The 26,442-nt window shown below is 54.7% G+C and overlaps 1 protein-coding gene across 1 annotated transcript in view; it reads left to right on the top strand.

Moving 5' to 3' along the window:
• The window catches only part of CAMTA1 (calmodulin binding transcription activator 1), a 776,715-nt gene that overhangs the window by 515,560 nt on the left and 234,713 nt on the right, over positions 1-26,442 (top strand). The gene's annotated exons all lie outside the window — the stretch shown is intronic.

The following is a 26,442-nucleotide window of genomic DNA, read 5'->3' as shown; positions in this document are numbered from 1 at the left end:
GGGTGTGGTTGGGGTGGGCCCTACGGATGTGAAAGCAAGCCCCTCAATGTTCACGGCATGTGTTTAGAGGAAAGAGAGCCACGCATGACACGGAGCACAGAGAGGCCACTGGTCCCAGGGAAGGTGGCCTGGAAGGTGTCCATAGGGCCAGGAGCCACCTTGGTGTGGACACTAAAGCTCTGCCTAGACAAGGCCCTCCGTCCATCAGCTCTGTCCGGCCCCCGCCTCCAAGCTTTTCCGTTCTCCCTCAGTTCCCAGAAATAATTGTCTATGGTTCAGCAAGTTCATTAGCAGATGACGCCTGAGACTGTCCAAGGATGTGCTGATTTGCAAAGACACTGCTTCGCTGACACCTTGCCTGTTGTCAGTTTCCCGGGGTCTGTCTCCCTTGGAGGTTGGCGTGGCCGCAGCTGGTTTTCTAATTGCCCCACCCTGCATCCTTGTGAAAGGGACCTTCAGCATGGTCCTGGGGTGATACTTTCCCTGTCTTGTTAGTAAGAATGGACCAAAGGCATTTCGCCATGTGGCAAAGTGTTTTCTCTTCTCCCTGGCTGCAGGAGTGGAGTGTGGGGCTCCACCTTGAGAGCAGAGGTCTCGTGGAGTTAGAGCATGTCCTGTGTGCCCAGGGTCACACCCTGGTTGCACACCCTGAGCAGCCTGCAGCCCTTGAAAATTCCTTCCTGGGCCTCCCAACCCCTGGGTCCCATTTTGGCTTTTTTCCTTTCTAGTTTCCATACCCCACCAGAACACCTCTTCTGCATGCTCTCTCTACCTGGCCGGGCCACTGCCCTCCTGTTGGAGCCAGAAGCCAGTTTCCTGCCAGCTAGCCTCTCCAGCAGCCCCAGCTGTCTGCTCTTCAAGGATGCTCCCTTGCCTCCAGGCCTGCTCTCCCGCACCCACACCTCTGCCTCCCTCCTCTCATTCCATTACGCTCTTGTGGCTTTTTAATTCCACTAAATTTACTTTCCTGGCATCAGACACCATCAGGCAGCCATGGGGTCTGAGCTCATCGCTCCCCAAACTGGATCCCACTCACTCAGGCCCCTTGAGCCAAGTCCTTCTTGGATTCGGCTGCTCCTGCTGATTTCTGGGGCCAGGTGAGAAGTAGGAGGGATCGTGCCCCTCTGACCAGCTCTCTCTTCCTGGTGCTTCCATGCTGGCCGCTGCATGCTGGAGACACACGTGGGGGGATTCCTGTGCTTCTGGGTTTGTCACCTTCGAGCTGGAGGGGGAGTCTGAGTCTCTCTAAAGGCCAGTATCACGGGATCTGGTTTCTTCTGGGCTGATCTGGTTCTCTTCATTTTCTCTCCCCATCCGGGAGAATTGTCACTCCATCCCCTCTCTTCTGTGTCCTTGAGTATCTCTCTTGTTTCTGCGAGCAGGTGACAAGGAGGAAATGCACACAGGTGTGGGGCTCCTGCTCCACTGTTGGTGCTGGGCAGTAGGAGGGTGAGGGGCGAAGGCCAGAGCAGTCAGCGTGGCGTGCGTCCTGTGCAGAACCTGAGAGGGAGCAGCAGCCGGCGCCGCTCAGGGCAATTTGTTCCAGTGCTAATTACAACGCCAGGAGAATGATGGCGTGGCCAGATTTAATTTCTCTGATGTTAAATAGGAAAGAAGCCGTGAGACACTGGCACACAAGCATGTTGGCCTAAGTTTGTCTCTGACACCAATTACCAAAAAAAAAGCATTAGGTGGGGAGTGAAGGTGTCAGGGCAGTGACCGCGAGGACAGCTGAGAAAGGAGGCAGCTCAGGGTGCCAACTCTGCTCTGAAGAGCGGGGGCTGGCTGGGACACAGGGAGCCCTCCTGAAAGGAAGGGGGCTTGTGGGAGGGAGGGAGGAGGGCTTTTGGATAAAGGAGAGTTTCTTCAAAGAGCAGCCCCACCGCTCCGCCCACTGCAGTCCCAGCTCAGTGGCCTTTTCTGCCGGCAGCCAGCTGCAAGCTCACTGCTGCCCCTGAGATCCACAGACAGATACTGCTTATCCCAAGGCCACTGAGCACAGCAGGGACCTCTACCCACCAGGCCTGGGTTTCCTCTCCAGGCTGTAAGCTGCCCGTGGGAAGGACGTGAATCCCTCTGTCTCCCCCACAGAGCCTCAGCCAGATAGGGAGGGGTCAGCGCTCCCTGAGGCCCGAGTGCTGCTGCAGACTGCCTGCCACCCCAGGAAGGGGAATGAGGGAGCACAATGAAGGGGCATGAAGGTCGGCGGCCCCTGCCAGAAGCAGAGGGTCAAGGAGGAGGGGGACAGGAGCTGACTCGGCACTTAGAGTTTCCAAGTGACCTAGCTTTCAGGAGAGGGTGCTCCCTCGCTCTCTCTCTCCATTGCTAATAAATATTTTATTAGGATGTGAGCAGGGAGACAAGGAACCAGAGCCTTCCCCCGAAGTGGTGTGTACTGAAGCGCATGTAGCCCACGGTGCATAATGTTATTGTCACAACCAGTGGCACCACGTGAGGTCACCTGCCCAGGACAGCATCTCAAGGCCCCAGGCTGCTCTGGGCCCAGAGGACTTGACCTCAGGCCACTTCTCCAGCCAGGGCAGGGCCTTTGGGGGATTGGCTGTGAGATCTTGAGAAGCTATGGCTGCTGGCCAGCTCACATACCTCCTCTTGTCACATCCTCAGCACCACTGGGGGCTCATGTGTCATGGTTCACAGGGCAGTTAGGCTCCACAGAACTCAGCTGCTGCATTTCCTAGATAGACGCTGAGGCCCAGGGGTGGCAGGCCCAGACCAGCGTCACCTAGGTGGTCAGCAGCAGAGCCAGGCTGGGATCAGGCCTTCCAACTTCTTGTCCCTGACTTCTTCGCCTGAACGTGGTTACCTCTGTAGCCGCCTGGGCCCTGAGCCTTGCTGGGGGCCGGAGGAGGTGTAGCCCCTCCTCCACGGCTGAGCCAGACAACCTGGGCCTCCATCCCTGCCAACCGTGGCCTCTCCTGTCTGGGGCTTTCTAGTGCTTCAGCTCAGAGCCTCACTGCCTCCTCCTGCGTCCCCTTCTCAGGCCCCCACATTCCATCCTTTTGAACGCTTCTTCCCTGCCCGCTCCCCTGAGAACAGGCCCCCATTTCAGGCCAGACTTCCCAGCAGATTCTGTATGGCTCATTTGGAAACTATTTCTGCTTCTAATGAGTGTTTTTCTTTTTGCCCTTGTCCTCTAAAATGCTTAATGAATGTTTTCTGTGCTCGAGTGAAGCAGGGGGTGTGTCCCTGTGTGCCTGCCACGGCTGTTCCGGGCTGTTTGGCTGCTGAGACCAGCTCTCTGGGGCGGAGGCAGCAGGGAACTCCTTCCCAGCCCCGCCTGGCAGCACACACCAAGGTTTGTGGGTTTGTGAGTACCGCTCTGCAAACACAGGGACACTGAGGCTTTGGGGGACCCAGGGGCTGGGGGCTCCTGAATCACTGGAGAATGGTGCATGTTTGGGTTCCCAGGAGGAGCTGGGTTCTTGCTCTGTCCTGACGACCCTGAGCATCGGAAGCTGTGACCACACAGCCTGCCGCCATGGGCACTAACTCTCAGCCAGAGTGCGCTGGACCCTTGCCACAGGCCCTGTTTCACCTGGGAGAAGTTGAGGCTCCAAGAGTCCCACGGTCCCACTAGTCAGCAGAAGGTGCCTCCCCAGGGCCCCATCATCACCCCTTCTTATAGGGGAGGGGCGGGAGACAGCCAGCTTTGAGCACCTGGTCCCAGGTTGTGCAGCCAGAGAGGGGGTAGCTGCTGGTCCTGTGCCCCACGCTCTCTGCTCTCTGCCCCCGCCTGACCTGAGCTCTACCAGCCCCACCTCCCCCAGAAGTGGTGGGCACACGGGTGCTGTCTCCACCAAGCACCACAGCACAGAGCGGCATGGAGCTGCCCGGAGGAGTGCAGGGCAGTGGGCGGGGTGCCAGCTCACCAAAGGGGCTCACTCCAGGCTGCACTGGTCCCCAAAAAGCCGCCCACCCAGGAGTGGAGGGAGGCCTCAGCCGCAGGACTCGCTGCCTTCTAGGGAAGGAGGGAAACCCCTGTTCTTGCTCGGGCGGAGCTCCAGGTTCCCCTGGCAAGGGCCCATGAGAACCGCATTTCCCACCTGCCAGGCAAGGCCTGGGAGTTGAGCTGAAGCCCTAAATCCCTTTGTTGGGTTGCAGACCCCCAGCTGGCATTCCATCCTCAGTGTGGCCAACTTCCTGCCCATCCTTATCCTGAGAGCAGGCCTTCCCGAGGCAGAAATAGCAGGACTCCACAGGGACCCCAGAGGAGGGCTCCTGTGAGGAGAGCATTTCTCTTGCCAGGAGGAGGGGCTAAGATGGCAGCCGCTGAGGAGAGGCGGTGGCCGGTGGGCTCCCCAGGCTGACCCAGGGCTCTGGAGCTTCTCAGACAGGGCCCCACAGGAGCCACCTGTTCCCACGTTCTGGCGACTAAGCAGCGAACAGATCAGTTTCAGCTTCTGCACCTTCAGATGCAGGCCTCGTTCCCAGCAGGTCCCAAGGGAGCCCTGCCTCCTTCAGGGGCCTCCCATTTGTGAACAAGTCCTTCAGGTCTCTGAGGGCAACCGAGTCCCAGGCATCCCCATCAGCAGGGGAGGGAGCAGACTGTGAGCTGATGGGCCACTTCACCCAGCCCTCGGACTGTGGCACCCCCAGTGGGTCTGGGATGTGTCCCAGCACCACTGCTGATGGGGCCTCAGTGTATATTTCTCTCCATCGATGCCAGACCTGTCTGTGGAACATGATGGGCTCTCTGAGCCGACTAGCTCTGGATCCGCAAGAAGGATCTTCAGACCTCATTGCTTCCTGAAGTGGCAAATCGGGGTGCAGCCAAGTCAGGTGGAGGCATTATGGGGGGGTCGTAGGACACCAGCCACTGTTTCTGCACATTGCCCAGAAGGCTGCCCTGGGGGCAGCCCCTGGGGCACTGAGTGGGACAATGAGTACTCGCTGGCCCTCTGTTTGAGATGATGTTTATTGTAGCCCCTTAAAATCGTGGGGTCACAGTCACCCAGGGGAGCACCCATTAGCTATCTGACTCTGGGCAGTGCATCCAATTTCCCTGAGTCTCAGTCTCCTCTTCAGTAAAACGGGGATAGTAATAGCATCAACTGCACAGGTCTGTTGTGAGAATTAATATAAACGAAACATAGTGCATGTGACAGTATAGCCCAGCTCCTGGCCCATGGCAACCACTCAGCAGATGATAGCTCAAAGCCATCAGTGCCAGGTGGACCTATAGGCTGGCGTCCCGACGTCCCGGAGAAAGCTGACGTGACCCCCCCATGTCACATCTCCCCTTCATCTCTCACAGTGAGGTTCAGATGGACAGGAGCCAGCATATCCCAAAGCAGGAGCTGGTCAGGACAAGCTGGCCAGGATGTCTCTCCTCCTGTCACACTCCCATCCTCTGCAGCTGGATGCAGAGGGAGACGTGTTTGAGGAGCAGTGGTGGCACTGTCATGCCACCATGTCATGAAAGCTAGAAACGTTCCTTGGCTCCCCAAAGGCTTGAAATCTGTTTGGGGAATGATCAGCTCTTTTGCAAACCAAGTGCCTTCCCCACCATCCACCTCACTCTGTCTGGGAGCGCAGCCTCACCTGGGACCATGCCCTGTAGCCCTCAGGGTTGTCCTGCAGGTGGGCTAGGCCATGGAAGGGATAGAAAGCCCCAGTGGGGTGGCCAGACGAGTGCATCCACACTTTCCCTTGGTCCTCAGGCTCATCTTCATGGTGGGCATGTCTCCACTCAGAGAGAGCTGGACTCCATCAGTGGGCCATCCCCGAGACACTGGGGACAGTCCAGCAGAAGAGAGTCCTTCCTGCCTTCCTTCCTTCCAGCCTTCCTTCTTTTCCCTCTCTCTCTTTCTTTCATCTTTTTTTTTTTAATGGAAGGTATTATAGCTTCATAAAAAATACTCAAGGCTTCTTGCTCAGTAACCGTTTTTATGTTTCACTGGGGTGAAATAGAAGTGGCTGGGAAATAAAGCATCAAGGAGCACGCTCTGTATGTGGGCCCTTGAACAGCACCATGCGTTACCCAGACCATGACATTCCGCAGGGCTCGCCTGGAAATGAGGCTTCGATGGTCTTAGAGCAACAGGAGGCGTTGCCGTCAGGCTGACTCTCTGTCTCAAAGGGGGTGTTTTGACCCATGTGGTTCAAGGAAGGGAAGCGAGTTGGTGCCTGGGGAGTCCCTGGCCCCGGTCCGGGTCGGCAGGCAGAGAGAGGGGCCCTAGGCCAGCCAGACTCTCTTTGCACCATCCTGCAGACACCATGTTGTGAAAGCCGGGAGCTCAGCCCAATCCTTGTGTCGTACCCTCAGCCACAAAGAGCAGAGGACATGGCAGATGCCATCTGTGGGCTGGGCTGGGACAAAGGGTCTTCCTGACAGTGGCACTGGGTGGCCCTCGGCACTTGTTGGGGACTCTAAGTCCGGCATCCTTTGTTCTCACAGCTGCCCTGGGAGGGAGTCAGAGCTGGGCGAATTCACCTTGATCTTCACAGAAGAAGAAACCGAGGGTCTGGGAGAATAAGGGAACCCCAAAGACGAGGGCAGGCAGGGCTGAGTCCAGGCCCTTTAAACAGACACAATCCCCATCCTTTAAACAGACATGGTCCCCATCCTCAAGAGCTCCCAGGCCGCAGTGTCCAGGCCTGAGGGGCACGGTACAGCAGCAAGCAGAGATGAGAAGGAAAAGCAGCTCACAGATCCTAGATGTGCTAAACTCATAGGGATCAGGTCCCGATGCCAAGAAGGACAAGAGAGTCTGATGCTGGGTCTCTTTACTCCGCAGCCTTGGCTGTCACACCCTACCTGGCCATGAGCACTCTCCACTCCACCAGGGACTGGGCAGCACAAAGGTGGGAGTGCCTGGGCAGGTCCCAAGCGTTTGGGGAGGACTCCTGTGTGGAGTGGCAGGTGGAGGACCCTGTGGCATCAAAGTCATTTCTGACCCTGAACTTATGTGCCTGTAGGTGGCACCTGAAGCCGTGTGATGAATCGGGAGGAGGGGGAAAAGAGTGGGCTGGGTGGTCAGGGGAGGCTTCCTGGAGGAGGAGGTGAGCTCAAGGATGGAAGAACAGGGCGGGGTGAGGCTGTTCTCCCATGCCCTTTCTGACGTGCAGCAGGTGTGGGCCACTGTGCACAGTGACAGGTAGGACTAACGAGGCTGTGTGGGGTCCCAGCTCCACGGTCCCCAGTTGTACAGACCAGGCCCAGGGCTGTCTGGGAAGAAGCCTTCAGGACAGGTGTACCAGGCCCCAGTGCCAGTCAAGTGGCTTGGAGGGAGCGTGAGGCGAGGCGCTCCCCCCGTGTCTCTGCTTGGGCCCAGAAGAGAGCAGGAGATATGGGGCTAGACCACCAAAGGCTGCACGTTCGATGCTGCTGTGAAAGCTTCTTCAGATGGACAGTGGCCTTGCCCTTTGTTATTATTGTTAGTAGTAATAGTAACATAGCCATGGTAGTCGAGGGCTTCTGTGCCCCGGGTACTTCGAAGCACTTTGCATGCCCCGAGAGGCCAGTCCTTTGTTATTACCAGGTGGAAAGGAGGCTGGAGCACTCAGGGAACATGCTTTAGGTTGGCCGGTCAGCTGGCCAGCAGGCCTTGACATGCATGAGGGATGACTGGCCCAGACACCAGTTCTGACCTCACGGCACTTACAGTCGAGCAGGAAAGACGAGCTTCCAGCGCATGGTTGTGTCGTCAGCTAATTATGGAGATGCACAGGTCTGGAAGAAGAGTGAGGGGCCGTGGGGCAACAGGACAGGCTCCAGGGAGTACAGCACTGAAGGAATAGTGAGGGGAGGGCGCCAGGTGCAGGGGTGGTGGCTTTCCAGGTCAAAGGAGGCCCTCTGGTGGGAGAGACCATGGCGGAGAGGAGGCAGCTCTGGGGCAGGGTAACTAGACCAAGCCCCGTGCTACAAGCCCCTGGAAGGCTTTTTCTTAGGGGAACACGAGCAGACAACCAGTGAGCGGTGAAGGCCTTTGCAGCTGGGGAGGCGCAAGTGTTGGGAAAGAGAGCGGGAGAATGAATCGCAGTGTCAGAGGGATCATTCTCCAGCTGCCTCCTTGTTCCGGTTTTATTCTGACTAGCAGCCTCCACTTCTTTCTTCATTTAATGTGCCTTGAATAACGTGATGAGAAGATAAGGAAGACACTAGGAATTTACAGTGCTATGCAAAAAATTGCTCAATTCCATTAAGATTTCAGGATCTTTGCCAAGGCTGCACGGCAGAGCCGATATTATTTCCTTCTTAGACATCTTTGCTTGATTGCAATTTACGATGCCAAGGCCTCTGCCGTACCCACCTAAAGCCTCCAGAAAAATATGGCTGTCCCCCAACAGCAGCTATTATCCTCTCTAAGGAAAGTCACTGGGTGTTTTCCAGAAGATTCCTTCCTCCTGATGCCCTCCTCTGGGGACAAGGGGACATCCAGGCAGGAGCAGCAGTTGGCTTTTTCAGCTGCCACCTTCCAGGGAAAGCAACTCAGTCTCGCATGATGGGGTCTCAGCTGTTTGACCTCCACCTTGCAAATAGCAGCTGCGTGTGCTGCCAGCCCTCCGGGGAGGTGGGGCCCTCTGCCCCCGCCTGTGGACGAGGGGGTGCTGAGTGTGTGGGAAACCTTGAAGCAACTGGAAAAGCTTCCCACTGGGACCACCTGGGCCTGCGGTCCTTCCAGGCCCACGGTTTGTAATCACCTCCATCTTTTACTAGCCACGTGACCGGCCAAGAGAATTAACCTCTTTGAATCTTCTTTCTTTGTCTGTAAAATAAGCATAAAATGCCTCCCTCCTGAGGTCACTGGGAGGATGAATGGAGCTAATGCCCACAAAGGTCTTAGTGTCACACTTGGCACACGACAGCCCCAAGGCAGTGGTGGCTGTGGTCATCACCGTGCTATGACTATTTCCAGGGGCTTTTGCTCCAGGGGATTGGCTGGGTGGGTGTAGGTGGGGTGGGGGGTCCCCTGAGAAGGTCCCATCCAGACTACTTTCCATACGGCAAAATGCTCGGTCTATCAGATGCGACTGTGTGGTAACCAAGCCTGTTTGCTAACTTCCTCCGCAGTGTTGCTGCATGGTTAGTGAGACAAAATCTCCACACTCTAGCCATTCGTCTGCTGCAGGCCACTGCCCCTGGTGCCCCCTCAGCCGCCTGCCCCACTGTGACTGACCGCCATCTATCCTGGCCTATCCTGCAAACCCTCCTCTGTCCTTCAGCCCTTAGAGGACAGGGCTGCTCAGGCCAGACTGCAAGACAGCAGAAGAATGAGGCTGCCAGAGCGGCAGTTCCTTAGAGATGGAAATTATTAATTAGTCTTATTATCCAGAACTCGTAGGTCTCTTAATCCTTCCGTCTGCAGAGGGGTTTATGCCTCCACAGTGTGCGTTGTCAGCTTGGCTAAGCAATTGCTTTTCATATAAAGGCAGAACAATGGGTGATGCAGTTTGGTTACTATCTTTATTTAGTGAGCCAGACAATTCCTGCTGCCCTTCGACAGAACCCCCTTCAAAGACGAAGAGAAGGAAAAAGCTGCTTAATTTCCCTTCTAGGTGGCTTATAATGTGGGGCTTTTGTTTAATTATCCTTTCCATGTAATCTTCAGCTGACATTCTGTCCTTAACATCCTAATCTTCTTTGGAGCAAAGGGGAAAGTGTGGTTTCCAAAGCAAAAGACAGAAGTTTGCCTCAAGGAAACACTTTCGATTTTGCCTCTGAAAGAACTCAAAGGGCCACGAGTGAAATTCAGATGTAATTTGATAGAGTGAAATGAGAAATGGGAGTCTTTGGTGACAAGCTTCGTGTGTGTGAACCTCAGCCGCTCACTCAGGCCCCCAGCGGCACCCTGGGAATAAAGTTGGTCTGCTTGGGGGAGTTATACACTCTGGCCCACGACATGGCCTCACAGCTCCTTTTACCACTGTCGATATTTCAAGGGCTGCAGGACACAGGTGTTTCCATGTGAGACATACCCCACGCTCGACTCATGGCAGGTGGTTTTAGTTAGATGGGTGTACACAGGTGAACACAGGTGAGCACAGGTGGACACAGGTTGGCACAGGCATCGCTGCTCCTTGCTCCTCCCCTCTCGGTTCTTCTGCTCTCCTGCTAGTAAAGGGCTCTGGGAAGCTCGAAGGAGACTTCTCACCATCCCCACCACCACCCCCCAAATGGACAGGACTTCCTGGGGGCTTTCCCCTGTCCTTTTTCAGCGATGTGTCTGGTTGTCATCGTCCCTTGCCCACCTCCCATTCTTTCCTCACTCTACTCCTCCAGCTTTCCTTCTCCTTCAAGCCACGTCGAGCTGTCTCAAGCTCACCTTTGGATTATGAAATCCGAAGCTCGCATCATTGCCATCCTCATCTTTCCTGACCTCCCAGCAGCACTTGCCAAGGTTGGCCACTCCCTCCTGGAATGCTCTCTTCTCCTGGCTCTCTCTCTCGCTGCCTGTTCTTTGCAGACCCTCCCCTTTTCTTCAACTCCTAGATGCTGGAGTATCCCTGGGCTTCCTAGGCCTTCCCTTCTCTGCCTACACTGTCTCCTTGTCCCCTCCTCCAGTTCCAGGGCTTCACATGCCAGTTTTGTGTTAACGACTCCCACATTGTACCTGTACCTGACCTGGCCGCTAAGCGGTCAGACTTTTGTATCCAGCTGTCCACTCACTGTCCCCTCCTGAATGCTGAATCAGCACCTCAAACTCCTCTTGGCCAAAGCAGAACTCTCCATTTCCTCCATGAGCCCAGCTCCTCCCGTCTTCCTGTTGCAGTACACACACTGCCATCCACCCAGAGGCTCAAGCCAACCATTCTTGATTCCTCTCTTTCCCTCACTCCCCTCCATCCCCATCAGAAATATGTCCTGAACCCATATGTTTCTCTCGCTCTCTTTTGCTTCTACCAAGTCCAAACCATGGCTCTCTCCCACATCAGCACAAGTCTCTCCTTCACTTGCGATCCATTCTCCACAAAGTAGACAGAATGGGCCACTTAAGTCCCAAATCATATCATGTCACTCTCATGCTTTAGTCAATTCATTAAGTCTGCACTTAAAATAACAGCCAGACCCTTACCTGGACCTCCGCGGGCCTGCGCCACCTCACCTTGCTCTTCCACCCCCTCGGCACTCGCCAGCCATGCTGGCTTCTTCCTGCTCCTTAAACGAGCCAAGCTTTCCGGCCTCAAGGCCTTTGCACCTGCTCTTCCTGCTCTCTGGAGTCCGACCTGGGTCTTCCATGGTTGATGCTAAGATCTCAGCTCAACTGTCAGCTCCTCGATGAGAGCCTGCTGACACCCCATCTAACATTCCCTCACTCTCTGGCAAACCGCTCTGTTCTTCCCCTGCAACATTTTATTGTGAAATGTTTACGGTATACAGAAAAGTTGAGAGAATTTTACAAGCACCCTTATACCTACCACCCAGGCTCTACCATTAATATTTTACTATATTGTTTCACGTCTTCTATGTCCATCTATCCAGCAATCCATCTTACTTACTTTTCATGCATTTCAAACTAAATTGCAGACAACAATACACCTCCCCCAGGTACTTCAGCATGCATGTCATTAACCAGAGTTCAATATTTACATACAGTTCTTTTTTTGCTTTGAGGCAAAATTTACACACAATGCAACAATTGAATGCACAGATGTAAGTGTACTAGCTGATGAGTTTTGATCAATGCATGCACCAACAGTCCAAGCCTACATCAGATTTCGAATGTTACTGTCACCCAGAGTGTTCCCGCATGCCCCTTCCCAGTCAGTCCCTGCCCCCAGGACCTAGACGTTACCAGGTTCTGACTTGTCCACCATGGCTTAGTTGTCCTGTTCTAGAACTTCATGTAAATGGAATCATACAGGGGCCGGCCCCGTGGCCGAGTGGTTAAGTTCACTCTGCTTCGGCAGCCCAGGGTTTCGCCAGTTCCGATCCTGGGCATGGACGTGGCACCGCTCATTAGGCCATGCTGAGGAGGCATCCCTCATAGCAGAGCCAGAAGGACCTACAACTAGAATATACAACTAGGTGCTGGGGGGCTTCAGGGAGAAGAAGAAGAAGGGAAAAAAAAGGAAGATTGGCAACAGATGTTAGCTCAGGTGCCAATCTTTAAAAAAAAGAAAAAGGCATCAAACAGCATGTGCTCTTGGGCAAGGTTTCTATCACTCAGCAAAACCGCTTGGGAGTCATCCACGTTGTTGCAACGTCAACTCTGTCCTTTATCTACTGTCTATCTTCCTGCCCCCACCCTCATCTTTTAGAAGGAAGTGTTACCAAAAGTTTGATCTATGAACTCAATGCCAATCCAAATAATGAGAACAGTTTTGGGTGAAAAGGAAGAAAATCAGCTTTTATTTTCTTTGCCAGGCAAAGGGGCCACACAGCAGGCTAGTTCCTTAAGAACTGCTGGGTCCCTCTTAAGAAGTGGGTAAAGGGTTTTAAAGGTTTGCTGCTTGTAGGGACGGGGAGCCTGTGACTTTGCATTGGAGCTTTCCCACCAGCCTGCATTTGGCCTCGTGAGGCTGCTTGCAGAAAGCAGGGATGGTGAGATAAGGGAATCTGCAGGTGGATATTCTTGGTTGTCTGCCGCAGTGGTGGATGGTGGATTCTGGTGCCAGGAGCCAAGGACTCGGGGCCCGGGAAGCTTCAGCTTCTTGATATTCTCTGGACATCAGTGTCCCTGTAATAAAACCTCAAGGACTGCAATCAGCCACAGCTTTAGTGGGAGCCCAGCATGAGCCCACCCGGGCTTGAACAATTTGCAACTTCTGTCTGGTTGTAAAGCTCAGGGAGTCAAAAGTTAAAGGAACAGATAGTTACACATGAGTGTAACTAAAGAAGCAGGGAAAGGCGATGAGGGCTTTCCATTTTAACCCCATGTATGCTGGGTTCAATGTAGGGGAACCAATATCAGGGCCAGTATTAATTAAAAGCCTGTAACAGAAGCTCTGTAAGAGCAGGGACATTATCTGTTGTGTTTGCTGCTGTAGTTCACATGCCTGGACCTGGGCCGTATTTGTTGGATGGGCGTAAATGGTGTTTATTCCCATCCAGAAGACAGGCTTCCTGAGGGCAGGCCTGGGTCCCCACTTCCTGGGGCTGCTCCCAGACTCTCCCACAGCTGTGCCCTAGCCCTGCCTGTGCCCCACAAGCACGAGCCTCAGAATTGGTAAAGACCTCAGAATGGATGAGCTCTCCCAACAGCCCCTCCTCCCCTCCATCCCTCCTGCCCCCTGCCTCTTCCCTCCTTCCTCCTGAAGAGGGAGAGGTTTGCTCTCTGGAGACACAGTTTAAACCATCCTTAGCTTGGGGAGAAGGCATCAGAGTCTCTGGCATGCCCAGGAAGGGTTACCCTGGGGACGCAAGACTTGAGAATTCTCCGTGAGGTTAGCTTAGAGGATTGAGAAGGAAATCCAGAGCAGAAAGGTTTGTTGATCCTGAATTGCTAAAAGATTTCTTAACTTGGAGACAAAGTTCTCACAAAAATGCCATGAGTTCTAAAGAAATTAGCTCCCATGGGTCTCGTTTTGCCCTCTCCATGCTCTCCGTTTCTCTGCTGGAAGGAGGGGGGTTCAGGAGGCTCCTGTGGGGAGTCCCCAGCTCAGGCCCCCTGATGCAAGTTAAAGTCGGAGGATGGGTAGCAGGACACAGGTGGTCAGGGAGCCCACATTCCTCTGTCATATGGGGTGATCTGAGTCATAAAGGTGCTGGGGCCCCACCTCGAGTCATCCTGGGGGAACTATGGCCACAGAGCCCCTGCTGGCTAATGGGCACATCTGACAGCCTGAGAGGGCTTCATTGTTCCAAGGCAGGAGATGGAGCCAACCCCATGAGGTTGCCTACGAGGAGGCACCACACCCAGCCAGGAAGCCACTTGAACAGAGAGACTGGTGGACCTAGGCTGGGAGCCCATCTTGGCTGTGCTTAGGCCTGGTCCAGCCCCTCACATGCAGTGCTCACTTAATCACGGGCTGAAATCACAGACCCCAGCCCTTGCTTGGGGCTTGACCAAGGAAAAGGAATAAAACCCAGTCGCTCACAGGCCCTGGACTCAGGGGACCAGGGCCGTCAGCAGTGCATCTGAGAGACAGTGCAGGGTCCATGCTGTCCCCATGTCCCCAGCCCTGGGCCAGGCCACATGGGAAGGTGGGCGAGCACCAGGTTCTGTGGGTGCCCCCATCAGGGCCCATCCTTCTGCCTGTGAGGCCCTTCCCTCAGAGAGGAGTCACCTGGCTCACTCAAGCCAGCCCACAGACCCATGAGACCAAGCTTCTGGCCAGGGAGGCCCGAAAAGGGCCAGGCATGTCCTACAGTGAGCATGGACCCAGGCTCAGCCAGGTCTTCCATGGTGAATGCCAGAAGCAGAGGCCGGGCCGAGGCCGAGGTGAGACTCTAGCGGTGGTCAGGGAGGGAAAGGCCCAGGACCGGGACTCTGTGGGGCCCTGCTGGGAGTGGGCAGCTCTGTCGGGGTTCACCCTGGGTGTGTGTGTAACTGCATGACAGTCATGATAACAATAGCCACAATTCACTGAGTGCTTGCCTGTGATGGACCTAAGGCAGAATACATTAGAATCTCTTAGAATCCTATGACAGCACTGCATCATTTTATGGGTAAAGAAAGTGAGCCCCAGATAGGGGTTCATTAGGCCAAGGTGACACAGGTCCATGTGGCTTTAGAAACAGGATTAGAACCTGGGTCAGTGTGACCGCCAAGACCCGGGACCTAGACCAGCTCCTTCTGCTGCCTCCAGGAAGCTAAGATTCAGAAATTCTGCCCCAAGATCTTGTTCTGCCTGCCCCCTACAGATCACCCCCACCCCATGGCCCCACCTTCTCCTGGCCGCACTGTCCCTGCACCCCCTGACCTCTCAGACTGAAACCACCGGCCTCTGTGTGCACGCGTCAGGCGGCTGCAGTCAGTTATGTGTCACCCGTGTCTCCGTCACACCCCCTCTCTCCAGGTGTGTCGCTGCAGTCAGCTCCACTGCCCCAAGGGAGGGGGGGAAGGAGGTCCGTCTCGCAGCCCTCCTCATAGGCATCGCCTCGCTGACAGCCGCAGCAACGCCCCCTGACACACTGTCACTCCCTGCTTCCTGGGAGCAGCTGCCTTTGGTGGCAGATGGGGAGGTGAGAAGCATCTGAGCCAGGCCTGGGAATGGCACAGCGCCTCTCCAGCCAAGCCCTCACCCCGAGAAGTTAAGTACTAGGGGCAGGCAGCAAGGGGCAGGGAGCTCAGCACAGGGAGGGTCCCTGGGGATTTGGGGCTGGCCATGCTCTGCCACCTCTGGTCAAGGTCACTGGCAGTCGCCTCGCTTGTTGGGATCCTGCGAAGCTCTAGGCGGCTGGCTGGTGAGAGTCCAAAGGAGCCCCTTCTGCTGAGTCAGGGTCCCCCCAATTAGGCCTGGCTCTGCTTGATTTGGAGGTTTCAGCTTCGTTGGCAGCAGAGCCCAAAAGACCTCAGAAACCAGCTGGCCCAACCTCTTATCTGTGTCAGAAAGCTGTCACCTGGGGAGGCTGGGTGACCCAACTTTGGGCGCCCTGAGTGAGAGGAAGAGCTGGGCCTGCTCCCTGCTCCCTGATGGCCAGACCTGGCCTCTTTCCAGGACACCCCGAGACACAGAGACTGTGGGAGATCCACAGCGTTTAACATTCCAGGCAGCTTCCCAGACCACCCTGCACGCAACTCAGCTGCCAGCCGTTGGTGTCTGTCTGATCAGAGAATGCAGGCTCACAACATTAGTCCAAGTCGGGCTTAATTAGACCAAAAATCATTCTGCTGCCAGAAACAGATCGTGCTTTCAGCTCCAGAAATGACATTGGAATATAACTGCTGTTTGGGATGGTGATGGCTTCTGTACGGAAGAGACAGGCAATTGCCCCTCGATTGGTGCGGCCGATTGAGAGATGGGCAGATTTTTGTAGGTGTTAAGATTTTGTCTTGAGCCAGCCCCAGTGGCCTGGTGGTTAAATTTCAGCACATTCCACTCTGGCACCCTGGGTTCAGTTCCCAGCCGCAGAAACACACCACTTGTCTGCCAGTTGCCACGCTGTGGTGGCAGCTCACGTGGAAGAACTGGAAGGACTCACACCTGAAATATACAACTATGTACTGTGGCTTTAGCGAGTTGGGGGAGATTTTGTCTTGTAATCCCTTGGGTGCTGGTAAATGTTTAACCCCCAGCTTTCCAAGAAAAACAAATGCCTGATCAGTGTTTGCCAATTTCCGTGGTGTAAATACTCCTACCTTAGCTAATTTCAAAATTCCCATTTGCTGTCCATTGGCTTGCAACGTTCTTGAAATTGAGCCAGCAGCTCTCACAAGCCAGTACAGGCCTCTCCAGCACAGCTCTGCTTTCCTGTGGCGGTGAAGCACAGACGTGGAGATGGAAGCCCCCGGCCCACGTCACAGGCCCTGTTTGGGCCTCTCCACTCCTTGCCCAAGACAGAGGCTCGTGCCTCGGGGAATGAAAGGCAGCATCTTTCACGTGAGTCTCCACTGGGACAAGTCAGCTGCTACCAGGGAGATTTCTGAGGCTGAACAGGGCCTGTTTGGGGCACCTGAGACCTGCCTCCAGGGTGGTCTCTGTGCCCTTTTGTCTGTCACTTAACCATCCTGCCATAGCTGACAGGCTCAGCTCACCCAGACCTCCCAGTGTGATGCCAGCTCCAGGCTCCAGCCCACCCTGGCCCTGCTGTCCCCCGTTCTCCCACACCTGGGATGACAAGTGGACCCTCCATCAGGGTCGTGGCAGTGCTGCCCTTGGGTTCCACTCCAAGGCAGCCCAGCCCCTCTTCCCCAGGGCCCCACCTCCCGAGGCAAGTCCTGCCCTTGAAGATGCCCTTGCTGCTCTCGCCCGAGGCAGGAGCCAGGCCTCTGGCCTGTCCCCCGGCACACCCAGGCTCTGGGTTTGAATCCCAGCTCTGCCCTTACTCCCTGGGGAGTAGCTTAACCTCTCTGTACCTCAGTTTCCTCACCTGCACCTGCTTCAGGGGGGTGTTGGGAGGAAAAAAAGGCCTAACACATGTGACGCACTCAGCGTGCTGCCTGGCACGTGGCAGTGCTCAGTAAATGGAAGCTTGCATTCTGACACACAGCTGTCTCCACCTCCGCTGTTCCTCACTTCTTGTCGCAAATGCACGAAGGCCTCTCAGCAGTGACTGGCCGCTCTTCACCCTCCTGGGGCCAACCCACAGAGCAAAGCAGTCATGGCCTCCAGGAGGGCACTAGGAGGCCAGCACTTTGGGGTCATACAGCTTCCGTCAGGGTGGAGCCACCTTCCAGCTCTGGGGCCCTGCTCAGCCATGTCAGGGCTTTAAAGCACAAGGAAAAATCAGTGATGCTGAGCCTGTCTTTATTGAAACTGTTGATATTTAGTTCATCACGAGTTTTTGCATTAATTTTGATTTTTTTAAAGGTTGCATTAAAGTAGCATTTGTCTTGATGGCTGAGTGTTTCGGCACCCCCTTAAATTTCCACCTGAGCCGACCACCTCGTCCATCACCTCACCCTAGTCTGAGCCCAGCTTGGGACGTCCACTGAGGACCAGCCCATGCTCACAAGTATTCCTAATGGGACGATCCAAGAGAACTCTCAAGAAGAAACCACATTCAGATGCCAGACCTAGAGTGGCCTCAAGGGTAGACTGAGGACATAGTGTCTTCCAGGCACAAGGTCTGGCTCAGAGTAGGTTTGTAGCCCTTGGCTGAGGAGTAAGAATCGAAGGATGATAGAGAATGTCCCAAAGGCTGTGCTTTCCAGGGCACTCACAGCTGGCCCCACAAGGAGGGGACCCAGGCCCTGGCCTGTGTCTGGGTTCTGTGCTGGGTTCCAGCTGGGGCCTTCCCAGTGCCCACACATCACAGTTCTGCTCCCAGACCCGCTGGGCTTCTGAGCTATTTCCCAGAGCCATGGCCACTCTCTATGACCTCTCACGCTTCCTCCAGGGAGATAAAACCACAACAGTCCTTGGAAACAGAGCTCTCCCTTTTCTTCAACCATCCGACTCTCTAGACGCTCATCATTCAACCTGGGGGCCTACTCAGGTGATTAGAGCCTTTCCACAGTCAGAGCTGGCATCAGCAGCCACATGGAGCCTGGACCCAACTGCCGGTGTGCCCCTGGTGGGATGGCATGGAGGCCTGCAGTAGCCAGGGGTGCTCTCTGGCACCCCATCTCTCCAAAGAGCCCACATCACCCCAGCTTCATTCCTCAAGCCTCAGGACCAAAGGACCCAGGGAGGTGGATGGAACCAGGGACTGCAGCCCGGCCTTGTTCATGCAATATTTCTGTCTGTCTCCTCACACAGAGATACACACACACACACACCGCCACCACCCCAGCACCCCAGGAGCGTCACAGCCCTGCAGAAGGAGCCAGCTTGCAGGGCAGGGTCCTTGGGGGCTCGTCTCCGCTCAGGGAGGGCAGGGAAGGCTCGCAGGGAAGTTCAGCCCCAAAGACGGAGATGCTCTGCAGAACGAGTGTCCTCTCTCTCAGGTCTTACACATTATTAATTCACACTTAGGCTACATTTTTCTCAGGAACTGGCTCAAAAGGCTCATATGAATGAAGGGCTTGCAGACTGCTCGCTCTTGGGGTGAACGGTACCCCGGACTCTCTGCTGGCTCACATCACGCCCCAATTTTCCTGTCCACACTGATGGTCCACTGCCTGCTGCCACGAGGAAGGTGGACGTTAACGCGAGAAAACGTGGGCCCGCTGCACCCTTGCTGCTGCTCAAGTAGTCGGATTCGGGGAGGAGGCCAGTTCACCAGGGGCCGCCAGACGCTCAGTCCTTCCTAATGCGGAAAAAGTGCTTCTAAAGGGTCGGAATTGTAGCCAGGCTTTGCAAAATCAGACAGAAGATGTGGGTGTTTCTAGCAGAGAGTAGGTGTGGGGTCCTTGGTGCTGGCAGCCCCTGCAGAGGAAGATGCCTGGCAGCTGGGGGAGGAAGCTGGCCCCACCTGAAGCTGTCGAGGGTCCTCTGGGGAGGTCAGGCCTGCCCCTAACACAGACAGGGCCGCCTGGGCTTTCTGCCTCAGGGGCTGGCATGAAGGATGCAGTAAATGGGATGCATTCGGCTGGGGCAGGGAAACCTCCCCTCCTTCCCAGACCCTAGGAGCATCTGTGGAAATCTCAGAGCAGATTTGCAAAGCTTGCAGAGTTGTTCAGGAGGAGACTGGGAGGACAGAACGACACCCCTTTCTTCCTTCCTGCCTCTCAGAGTGCAGGAATGTCAGTCCAAGAGATGGACAACGGATGCGCAGAGAGGCTGGGCCTACCCAGCATGTCACACAGCTTCTCTTGACGGCCAGGCAAAGCCTAGAACCCACGTGCTTGCTTCCTGGGAGGTCTGATGCCTCTTCCACTGGACTGGCCACATTTGCCAGGTCCTGTGAGCTGTCGGGTGTCATGGGAAGTCCTGTGCCTCCTCTCTGGAAGAAGACAGGACGAGAACAAACCTATCTGAATCAAAGCTGCCTGTAGTGGCCGCCCTGGGCCTCTGCCCTGTGTCCAGATTGCTTTTGTTTTCCTAAACAGCTCTACTTCGTCCTGGCATAAATGGCTCCAAGCCCTCTCCTGCCAAAGCCGTTACAGAAACCGGAAGATGTTTCCCAATTGACTAGGACCCACAGTCCACAAGCCAAGCAGAGCTCCCCTGTCCGTGTCCGGACCAGGTCACCATGAGTGGCAGCTCTCAATGGCCACAGTCACAGCCTAAAGGCCAGAAAACATGGGGCTAGAGGTCGTGATCCAGAATAGGCCACACTGGCCCAGGCCTCAGGGTGGGGGCCTCCCCCGTGGCCCTGTGGGACCTGAATCTCGCCCAGCACTGTCTGTGCAGCTTTGTGAAGAATGTGTCCAGGTGACTGAAGGCACCAGGGATGCTTAGTCCTAGAGATTCCGTCACACTCTTGGCCACCTCTCCTCTCCCCTGTGGCTGCTGGAAATCAGGACCAAGCAGACACTGGACTTTTTGACGGGCGTGGAAACACCTTGTAGTCAGAGCTCTGGGCTTGAGGACTAAAGTCATGCCAGCAGCAGAAGGCCCAGAATGCACTTTAGCTTTCCCAAGTCTCCAGGCTGGAAATCTGCTGTTCTCGTGCATTCGTTCATTCATTCATTCATTCACTCGTTCGGTCGTTCAGTGGGAGTGCCTGTCACTCTTCCGTTCCTCCAATAAACGCACCTCGTGCGTCTGCCGTGCTCTGCGGCCTGTGCTCCCGATGCCTTCCTCACGTGCCCTCTGCGACACACAGGATGGCTGTCTTCCCCTTGGCTGTGTGGTGAGGAGTTGAGTCAAGGAACCGCTTTCCATCTCCTGGTGCCAGAGACCCCGGCGCAAGGAGGGCATGGCAGTATGCATTTTGGATGCTGAGTGACTGGTGGTTCCTGACCGTTTTCCGCCATGGGCATTTCTCCTTTTCAGCCAGCCAGATAACCTTGGGCACATCTCTTAATCTCTTGGACCTTCAGCTTCCCTATCTATAAAAGGGTGTGCCAAGACTTGCCTGGTAGGGACAGATGCCGTGAAATCGCCTACGTAAAGCTTGGCGCACAGTAAATGTCAGCTCCTTTTGCTCCTCCTTCCGCACGACGCTGTGGAAGTCCTTCCCTTCTCTGGGCCTCAGTTTCCTCATCTGAGTAAAAAGCGATTTGAGTCTGAAGCATGCTCAGCTTGCCAGGCCCCAGGTCTGAGGGTCTCGGGGCCTGCCCTTCCTCCTCTCCTCTTCCTCTCCTGTACCTCGCTTTCCTTCCACTCGCTCGTGCCAGGTCCTGCCACCACCTCCCCCAGCTGCCGAGTCTGCCTGGGTCCTCAGTGGCTCTCCCTGCTTTGGTTGCCACAGGTACAGTCACTAGGATCGTGGCCTCCCATGCGCACAGGAAAACCCTAGTAGCCTGGGCCCCCTCAGGGGTGGACCCTGGCCTGGGAGGGGGTGGTGACCTGCCAGCCCCTACCACACTCCTATTTGTCCTGTTCAGCTCTCTGATGGCATATCACATGTACCTTCCAGGAGGGCTCAAAAAACTCACAGTCAAGAGGTCATTCAGGGGGTCTTTGTGGGAGAAGGAAAGGCTGTCAGGGCCTGATGGCGCTGATTTGAGGCAACTCTTCAGAAAGAGTCGGTACCTACAGCCTCGGCAACCAGCTCCACGCCTGCTGGGTGAGGCACCCTGCTGGGCTTTGAGATCTGGTTTGAAACATGCTCAAGGAACTCCCTCTTCAGGTGTCAGTGCATATTACGAGGGGTCAGGCCCTGTGCCAGGTGCTGGGGACACAGGGATGAACAGGCAGACGTGTCCTCGCCCTTGGGGAGCTTACCGTCCAGACGATGCGCACACAGCACACTCACGCTCACAGGGGCCCAGTGGGGAGTCTTTTGGAAAGAAAAATTGCCCCAGATTTTTCTGTTTTGCAGAGATAGACTCTCATGTGTGAGACTCTTTAAGGTGGAAAACATCCCCTGAGGCTGGTGTGGCAGAGGGTGGGCCCCCGTTGAGTCCACCCCACAGGACTGGAGCCCCTGCCAGAGGGGCTGGTTTCCACCCCGAGGGCGCTCAGCCAACCTCCTATGACCTAAAAGAGGTGGAGACACATCCTGCACACCCTCTCTGCCTAGTCCCTGAGCACAAGGATGACAGGAACAGGCATCATCTGCTGGCTTCTGGCCACTCAGCACACGGGGTTACAGAGGGTCCTGGGGTCCCAGCGGAAATGTTCGCGAGCTTGGACGCAGGGCCTCAGCGGCCCGCCCTGCCAGGCGTCTGGAGGTGAAGCCCTCCTCCAGGTGACCGCTTTCTCTAGAAGTGACCCCAGCGTCGGAGTTAGAGTTGCAGAGTGCAGTGGGAGGAACGGGCTCTTCCCCCAGACCCAGAATCAGACTGTCCTCATTGGAATCGGAGGCTGGGCGTCGCTCGCTGGGCTTCCTGGTTTCATATCTGCTCTTCGGGCAGTTTTTGAGAGTTTATTTTCTTAAGAGATGCGCTTCAAAATGGGCAGTCGCCGTTTTAGGTATTGACCCTCAGGAGGCACAGCGGTTAGCCCTCAATGAAGCCGAAAGCGCAGTTACCGTGAGCCACCTGGTGAGGGGCCAGCGGGACTGGAAGCATGGGTGCCAAAGCAAGTCTGCTCCCTGTTGGGGTCTGGGCCGCTGCTCACAGGGCTCTTCCGATCGAGTTGTGAGGACAAAGGACCCACTTCCTGAGTCAGGTCCTTAGAGATGGACATGGCCTCCTTGGTCGCCGGAGGCCAGATGTGCTGCCCTCTCCCAGGCAGGACACTCTTCCCTAGGGAGACCTTGAGCTCTCCAGGCTGAGGGTATGACCCAAAAGAATTCAGGCCTTCCAGTTTTAGCGGCAAAGGCACGTCCCTCTGTGCGTGTGTCTCTCGACCCGACTAAGAGAGGGCCCATCTGCTCAGCTCCAGTCCTCCAACTCAGGTTGCTTCTGTGAATGTCATTTACTTTGAGCATTTGTATTTTTTGTGTGTTTGCAAATAACCTAACAAAAACTCCTTTTTTTTTCCTTTCCAAAACAAAAAGGAGGTGGTAGCACGTTCCACCTACGTATCTGAAATCCCCCAAGCTTTCATGTAGCATTTCTGTCTGCACGGCACCCCAAGACATTGCCCTGTCCACCCCCAGCCTTTGCCTGAGCCGTTCACACTTGGCCTACCCCAGGCGGAGGCAGACTGACTCCATCCGCCATCTCTCCCATTGATAAAGACTTACGGAGGAGGCTGTCCCAGTGCTTGTTCATCTTAAGGGCGAAGGTGAGCTCCTGCTCTGACTTGGTGCTTTCCTGAGCACAAGCAATAGAGGTGAAGGCTGTTTCCAGCACTTTCTGGGAACGGCCGAAGATAGCCCTGAATCCCATGTTCGGGTTTGGAGTAGACACAGAGGACAATGGTTCCTGGTGCGTTTGGTGTGTTCTATCGAATGTCCAATTGTTTAAAATAGGACCTGGGTTTGCATTGTTTTGGTCATTAGTTAACATATCTGGGTGGGGAGCAAGGGAGAAAGCTAAATAATTACAAGCACTTCAGTGATTTTTTTTCCTACTGACTAAGGTTAAAATGAATAGTGTTGATCTGTTGCCCAGGCAGTAGGCTTGTTAAAGGAAATGGTATTTAAAATGATTTTTGAGCCAAAGCAATTTGGCTGCTCTAAGGCGTCCTTTATCTTTTGCTTTCAAGAGGATAATAATGTTTAAAAACGAAGTCACTCATACCATTTCCTGTCGGGAAGCCAGCTCAGTGATGGGCAGCTCTTTTTCTGGGTTTGTTTACTTGCTCCATGATGGAAAATGCAAGCTTAATGGGCTCCCTTCTGCGGAGCCCTCGGTGTTCCGACAAAACAAAGACCGATGCTGCAGTTGAATCTGTGTCTTTAGCTGAAGTCTTTGTCGCACGTTGGTGATGTCGGACTTTCACCGGCTTGGTCCGAGCTTCTGAACTGGAGGCTGATGGCAACCAGCTGCTAGGGGCTGAGTGAAGGGATCTGTCTAGGATGGGGTACACTCCCATTCAACTAAGGGGCGCCCTCCCCAAAGAAAACATGGTGGGTCACCCCAGTTGGAAAGGCACGAGGCAAGTCCTCTTGGGTAGGGAGTGTTTCCTGTCCCATGTGGGGAGAGCTGGAGCAACTGACTCCCCTTTTAGAGTGATAGAGACAGACAAGCCAACTTCCCGGTGATCAGGAATGAAGGGAAGGTGCTGTTCCGGAAGGGCCTGCTCTGCCCTGCTTTGGGCTGGGCAGGGCTTGTGTGGGTAGTGCGTGTGGAGGCTCAGAAGAGCTGGGTCAGCCTTCTGCAGTCCTGGGGTCCTCAGCTCAGATGTGAGTATGAGCAGGGAGTGGTCCACTCATCTGCCTTCTGCTCACAGAAGCCCAAGGCAGCTCAGGAGGCAGCAGAGTGGGGTGGAAAGAACTTTCCAGGGCAGTGAAATGGAGATGACAACACTTACTCCTCAATATCACCTGGTGCCTGGCATACAACAGAAGACCCACTGTTCTCTGACCTTTCTTTTATTACAAAAGCAGAGCCACCATCCCCCAGAGAACAGATGAGGAAGAGTTTATCCTCTGCGCCACTTCCCAACCCAAGTCTGGCCAGAGAGGAGCTGGTAAAGTGTAGGAATGTGAGATGAGGGTTTTGAGGGGTCTTTGGTTTTGCTAGGTATGCTCTTGGCTCAGCTTTGGGGTCACATGGCACCGAGAGGGGGCAGGTGCTGCTGAGGCCTCAGCAGTGACAGACAAGCCAGTGGGAAATGTGGCTTTGCCCCCATCTCTGCTTCCCAGGCTGTGGAGCACCTGCTGGCCTCCCTTGCCCTGTCTCATGGGGGAGGCTGGAGGCCCCCACCTTCCACAGGCTGAGTGGGGTAATTTAGGATGGCTGCTGCTCCCTTGGTGCATTTTAAACACACTTCCAAACTCTGTTCATTTTGCCTTTGATGGGGAGGTGGCCTTCTGGGTTTTTCTTTCAAGAGATGCAGATTTAATGGACTGTGATTTTTCTCCAGATCTGCTGTTTAAAAAAAAAAAATCCAGCATTAAAAAAGCAACTCAGAATTTCTATTTGCTCAGGAAAAAAAAAATCTGCTTGCTATTCAGGCCCTAGATTTTCCTGGGAGATTAGTGTACTTGCCTGCCAAGATGTTAGCTAAAGGAAAACACATTTGCTATAGATCAGAAATATTTATCCTTTTCTGGGCAGGAGATCCTGAGAAGAACTTCATCTGAATGTATAGCACCTGGAAATGTGAATGAATTCAATCTCTCGAGATGTGGGCATCCACCAGAAAGGCCGAGTCACTGGGGGTGCGGGTGGGCGGCTGGGGTGGGGTGGGGCTCAGAAAGTCTCTGGGGAATTGAAGCCTGGATGGAGTGGGCATGAGGGAGACTGCTGGGGTTGAGGGGTATCCAGGCCAAGGGTCAGGAGACCCTGGTTCCAGACAGGGGATCAGCTGGAAGGGAGTCACAAAGGACAACAGCAAGGGTCCCAGAGCCTGGTGGCCTTGACCAGCAAGCTTGCTTTGTCCTGGGAGGGAGGATGTGGACCCTGACCTGCTTTATATGCCCTTGGAGCCAGGTCAGGGGCTGAGGATAGCAGGGACTTAGGCCAACCCCACTCCTTTTTCTTGACAAGAGAGAAGGAACCCCATCTTCTGTTGAGCTCCATGCTGTCACCCCAAAAGGATGGCCTCCATCTTTTAAAGACTTTTTTCAAACTTGTCAGATTTTTCTTTGCTTGCTGCAGAGGGTTGAGAGATGCAAGCTCTTAAATAATTAAAAATCTAATCATTGTTCCCACCCAGTCGGAAGCCCACATCCCAGGGAGAGACAGAGGATGAGGAGTGTTTCAAGGAGCATGTTTACGAACTGTTATCTAGCAGTTTTTCTCATCTGGCTCTGTCATTCATCAATCATTATTATTAGGGTTCATTTGATTTCTGCACTTGTGTTCCAGGTTCTTTGGGGAGAGGATCAAGTTTGGGACATGAATGGGGAGCATCAGGGAGAAGACCAATGAATTCCTTGCGACGTTAAAGCCCCTTCTAAGTTCATTTGTCTTTGGACCCAATTTTCCATTCATAGAAGTGATTTGCATTGACCCCTAGCCAGCGTCCACCCTGCTTGGACATGGCAGGGCCTGAGTCCAAGGCTGTCGGACCCTTGACCCCTGGCCTCTCATTCTGAGAGCTGGCTAGGCCTCTGGCATTGCAGGGGTGGAAGCAACACCTGGAACACTGGCTCCTTCCAGGCAAAGAGAGATCCCCTCTGGAGTCTCCATGAGCCCCTGGCCAGGTGTGGAGTGAAGATTTGAGTGTCTGTCAAGGAGGTTTCTGCTAACAAGGATCTGTTAGCCAGAAACCCATACTCTTTCACGTGGAGCCCTCTAGATCTTGTTCAAACAGAATTACTCCCGGAGCTTCTCAAGGATAAACCAGTCCAGGAAAGACTGCAAATCCTGGGAATTTATAGTAGGGCTGCGTGTTTCCAGTTATCTATTTCGGTCTTGTTCAGAAGTGCCTCCTGGCTATAATTTAATCTTAGGTAGATGAAAGCTCCTTTCTTCCCCCTCAGAACTGTGGAACCACTTCCCCTCTCTCTCCTGGGCCAGGGCCAGCTCTCTGAGCTTCCCCCAGGAGCTGGCAGGGAGCAGCCTGAACAGAGCTGGCCGTCTGGACCTGGAGGGACGGCTCAGAGCAGCGTGGCGGTCCTCGTCTTTGCTTGAGGTCAGCCTCAGACAGGTTGCCTGAATAGGCTGGGGCTTCTTTGTACTTGAAAAGCAGCCCACAGGTGGGAAGGCGCATAGGAGAGAGAGAAAGAGGTGTGTGTGAGCCAGTACCGGGTTGTCTGTGGGATGGGCCATATGTGGGACATGCAAACCCTCGTGCATCGCTTTCTAGGTGTGGGGTGGCCTGCAGACGGGGATTCTGTGTCAAGAGTAAGTGCACAAGTTTGAATGTGTCAGCCCCAAAGGG

This window comes from Equus quagga, chromosome 5, assembly GCF_021613505.1.
Source record: "Equus quagga isolate Etosha38 chromosome 5, UCLA_HA_Equagga_1.0, whole genome shotgun sequence".
Taxonomy (NCBI): domain Eukaryota; kingdom Metazoa; phylum Chordata; class Mammalia; order Perissodactyla; family Equidae; genus Equus; species Equus quagga.
Note: the sequence above shows the minus strand (reverse complement) of the source record. Positions and strands in the feature narration are given on the sequence as shown.